Source organism: Scylla paramamosain, chromosome 14 (genome assembly GCF_035594125.1).
Source record: "Scylla paramamosain isolate STU-SP2022 chromosome 14, ASM3559412v1, whole genome shotgun sequence".
NCBI classification, from domain to species: domain Eukaryota; kingdom Metazoa; phylum Arthropoda; class Malacostraca; order Decapoda; family Portunidae; genus Scylla; species Scylla paramamosain.
Window position 1 is genome coordinate 4,859,923 of NC_087164.1, and position 5,000 is coordinate 4,864,922.

General features: G+C 46.6%; 1 long non-coding RNA gene across 1 annotated transcript in view; it reads right to left on the reverse strand.

Annotated features, from left to right (window-relative positions):
* Nucleotides 1-3,015: 3,015 nt before the first annotated feature.
* LOC135106774 (uncharacterized) overlaps nucleotides 3,016-5,000 on the reverse strand; it is a 3,170-nt gene continuing 1,185 nt past the window's right edge. The window contains exon 2 of the long non-coding RNA XR_010271462.1: nucleotides 3,016-3,634. This is a non-coding gene — a long non-coding RNA (uncharacterized LOC135106774). The remainder of the gene's footprint in view (nucleotides 3,635-5,000) is intronic.

Genomic DNA, 5,000 nt, shown 5'->3' on the forward strand with positions numbered 1-5,000 from the left:
TCGACATGGCGGCCAGGAGTGCCTTGACAATGCAGGCTGCGGATACTGTGTGTGTGTGTGTGTGTGTGTGTGTCACCAAACAGCACTTAACAGCATTCACACCACGTATCTCTACATCTCCCATCACATTCCTTATACATTTTACACTGTACACACACTGACCAAGCCTCCACACTACACCACATCCACGCCTCAAAACACACACACACACACACACACACACACACACACACACACACACACACACACACAGATCACATAGTGTAGTGGCTAGCACGCTCGGCTCACCTGAGAATGCCTGGGTTAAGGCTCGGGCGCGGTAATTCAGGTGGACTAGCCTCTCAATGAGAAGCCCCTGTTCACCAGCAGCAAATAGGTACTGAATGTTAGCCCTGGGGTTGTGACCTCGCAGTCCCAGTGTGTGGCGTGTGAGTGGTCTCTGTCCCGCCCAAAAATCGGTCATTCAGAGCTTTGGTCTCCTTCCGTAGAAAGCGAGACCAGCAAACGACCGGGGGTGAATAACACACATGCACTACATACACCCACACAACATAACACAACAAAGGGTAACTCAGAGCAATAAGAAATACTCTTCACTGAATACTCTTCACTCTTTACTGAAGGTAAAGATCCCCTTTCGTGAATCAATCTAAAGAAACACGATGGAATTAAAAACTTCCTCGCACACGACCGCCCACGTATTATTATGTACATACACAGGACCAGAAAGCATTACCAGCTGCCTACCTACGCGCACTTGTAACCCCGTAAATCTCTAACCATATGCAGGAAAACATGAATCGGACTGAAAAACAGATGAGAAGAGAACGAAACTGTGGGTATTATAATTAAGTGAGACCATGACACAAATAAAACTCTATTAATATGATATGATGGAAAGCAAAGACTGGTTGTATATGTGAAGGGTACAGTGGTAGCGAAAAGGAAGGAAACAAAGGAATACTGGTGGTTGGAAGGGAAACAATGGTGAGCAGGAAGGAACAACTGGTACGGGAAGGAGAAATAATGATAGGACGGAAAGAAAACACTAGTGGTTGGGAAGGAAAGCAGTGGTAGGCGGGAAGACTTACTCGTACTAGAGGGTTAGAGGGAAACGATGATAAGCGGGAGGAAACAACTGGTGGGCGGAAGGAAACACTGGTAGGCGGGAAGGAAATAATGACAGACTGGAGGAAACAGTGATGGACGAGAGGGAAACAATGATAGACGGGAGAAAACAGTGATGGACGGAAAAAGGAAAAAATTTACAGACGGGAGGAAAAATAAAAAAAAAAAAAAAAGGAAACATAGAAAGAAAAATTATCAATGTGAAGGAAAAAAGAATGAAGGGCGAGAAGAAAACACCGATGAGCAGGAAGGAAAAAAAAAAATACAGGACAAGAGGAAAACTGGTCAACGGGAAGGGAAACATTACCGTGACGAAGAGGAAAAAACTAGTGGGTTGGTAGGCGAAACTAACAAGTAGAAAATAAAGTAACAAACATGGGGAAAACTGAGAAGCGGGAAGAAACCAATACCGGCGGAAGGAAACAACAGTGGACGGAAGGAAACAACGGACGGACAGGAAACACTCGTGAGCGAAAAGTGAAAAAAAATAGCGAGCGAGCGGGAGGGAAAACAATGATGGACGGGAGGAAACAGATGAACGGGAGCGAACATTGGTGAGTGCGAGGGGAAAAGGTGGGCAAGAACAAAACTGTCGGCTCGGACGGGAAACCTTTGGGCGGGAAGAAATAACAATATTGAGCAGGAGGAATACAATGATAAGCGGGAGAAAACAACTAATAGGCGGGAAGGAAACACTGATGAGCAGAGAAGGGAAATAAAAAAAAATTGCTGACGGGACGGAAAAAAAATAAATAACCGATGGAAAGAAAATAATTGGTAGGCGAGGTGGATACGCTGGTGGACAAGATGGGAAAAAAATTAATGGGCGGAGAGGAAAACAATGATAATTACAACAGTACCCCCAGTCCTCGCTCTCTCTCTCTCTATCTCTCACCCATACTAACATCCATCCTCTCACTGAAGCAGTCAATCCACCCACCCATCACTCCCCTGCGTAAATCTTGCTGACTGCCACTAAGATAGCAAGACTAAGGTTCGCAAGACGTGCGAACCGGACAGCCTTACCAGGACCGTCCCGATGAGCGATAAAGTGGCGGCATTACTGATGGACCTGTCGCCGGAGACTAAGCCCAGGCAGCTCATTAGTTCTGGTGTGGGCGGCGTGAAGCTTGGCAGGAGGGAGGAGTGTTCACGTGTGTGCTTCTCCTGCTGTGGATGTCGAGCCTCAGGGGAAATTTAACGTCGAACACCAGAACCCAACGCGTTTAATTTATGTGCGTGTCCTTCCCTGCACAAATGGAGGCGCTACCATGAGGAGAGAGAGAGAGAGAGAGAGGACAAGCGCCGCATGAATGAGCAGCAACAAGTTCCCCTAAGAGACGGTTCCGTAGAAGGGCGGGTGGAATGCGGGCAATTAAATGAGGGAGAGCGTGGGGTGTTTGAGGCGAGCTGCATCACACTATCACCGGCTAAAATTGTCATTTGCTCATTATTTCTGCATATTTAGAAATTGTGTGTGTGTGTGTGTGTGTGTGTGTGTGTGTGTGTGTGTGTGTGTGTGTGTGTGTGTGTGTGTGTGTGTGTGTGAGTAATATGAGAGAATAAATCAATAATTATGTACACATGAAGAAGCAGTTTACCTGAGCTGAACAGAAATACGGATTTGTGATAGCTTACGGTCTACGGACAGCACGCGGCACAACACGGTACTACACTTTGTTTAACCAAACAATAATTTTGCCACTTGAAAATGAGCGAAATGGTAATACTGCCGCTGATTGATGTTCTTACTCGCTGATTGATCCACCTATTCCCGTCTTGTTTTAAAAAAAGCCCGGTAAATTTACTTATCCAAACCAATGTTAAGTTGTAAGATACTACTCTATTTTCACTTGAACAATCCGGTATTTTACTAATAATTAATGGTTTTAGTAGAAATATATCGTAGACCAATGAACGAGTGAAGGCATCAGTCAGTGACAGTGTCACAATGCTTGCGTGTCCTCAGGTGGCAAAATAACTTTGTCAGAGTTGGTGTGAGACAGTGAAAGGCGGCAGGTACTCACCGAAGGCAGGGAAGACAATACTGAGCGTCAGGCAGATGGCGACGAGGGGCGGCGAGAGTCGGGATGCCCTCTTCCCAGCCACACACACGCCCATCATGGCTACCACCCTCGCGTGCAGCCTTGTACGTTTCAGAATACAGAATTTCTTGTCACTTGAATTTTAATGATCTTTCAATCCACGAAGCGTGATTCGTAGACACAGTTGTTCTTTGTGTTACATTTAGATTTCACTTATTTTCCGTCATCCAGTTCTTGATGCATTATTTACCAGATTGCTTTACTTTGCAGCATCCGGTCCACCTGCATGACCTAGTAAATGTCCACCGTTAGTTATACGCACTGGAACTGTTGAATACTTGCACCACAGCACTAGTTTTCCGGCAACATCTTCCACTCACTAGCCTCCCTCAGCGTAATCAGGCACACCTCTTCTGCTCCATCAGGTTTCTCTTGCAGCCAGTCTTTCATGCGTCACTGGCCTTTCTCGTCACAAAATGAACGATCAGTTTCTTCCCCTGCACCCTGTTCAGGCTCTTCCCTCCGCCCTCCGCCCTGTTCTCATTCCCGCCGCGGCTCCATCGCTATAGTCATCCCACGGTAACTATACAAAATCATTTTCACGACCGACACAAGAAGTCTTCCTTCTCTTTGGGGCGTCTCCTATATAGTGCTTTAGTTTCGACTTGCTATCTTTATGCCGAAAGTTGCCAGATTCCGGGAGATCACTAGATAAAATCTTTCTCCGGAATATTAATATACGACACCTAGCTTGGAAAGTTTGGCATTAGAGCGACGGAGAGAATGGGTTAGCCCGTCCAATTTAAGAATACCGCCTATTTTTTGCTCCGTCTCGGGAGTCATTTGCATATAATAACTCCTTCTATCTGCGAGGGAGCAGCGAGGCAATATTTGAATAATGCGACAATATCAAGAGGACAAGTTTCTGGAGGGGGAACACGGGAGACCCCACCACTCACGCGCCGCACATTTCGCTCTGCTGCCACCGCCCGTATTTCTTGGCACGTCACACTAGACTCTCCCTCACCGATGGGATGATTCCACTACTACTCGCCCTCATCACAGTGGTGTTTAAGTGCGCCGCACCACACCACACGTGTACCCTGACTACATAATCACCATCCATGTGCAATGCTGTGCCAGATATACGCGGGGTTCATCACGTTATTTTGCCTAACTACGGGCATGAGTGCTCCAGTTTTTTTTTTTTTTTTCAACTTTCCCTACAAACGGAGGGGTAAAATAATAGCCTCTTATGGCAGCGCTCAATTAAGTGTTCCTTCCATTTCACTCTCAGACTCTTCACTTTGGTACCCTTGTCTTACTGTAAGCATTGTGCATAACCCGGCACAGGCGTCAGACATGTAAGGCACCCACACATACCTTGATAACAGTTAAATGGTTTCAAGTAAGACAAAAGTCCATATTTACATCTGATATTTTCCTTGTTCCTCCCATCCACCGGTCACCGTGAACAGGTGCTCGAGTCACCTCTCCGCTCACACACAGGCGAGGGCAGCCACACAGGTGTATACAGGTACGGGCGGCGGTACGCGGCGGAGTTGGAATCGCGCGCTGCTCCTCTCAGCGACCACGTGGCTCCGTCTCCACTTCTTCGTCTTTAACCTTTGTCTGTATTTTTGTCGCACTTTCACGTGTGATGTGATGTGCAGAATTTGCTCGTTGCAACACAGGCGAGGTGTTTTATCCCTGCGAGCTGTTTCGTGCTCGCCGCTATTTGTTGTACTCACTGCCGTCGGCGATCTTAACACCTCAAGCCAGTACATCGTTACTATAAAACGTAATGTAGTATATTTACGGTAAAAT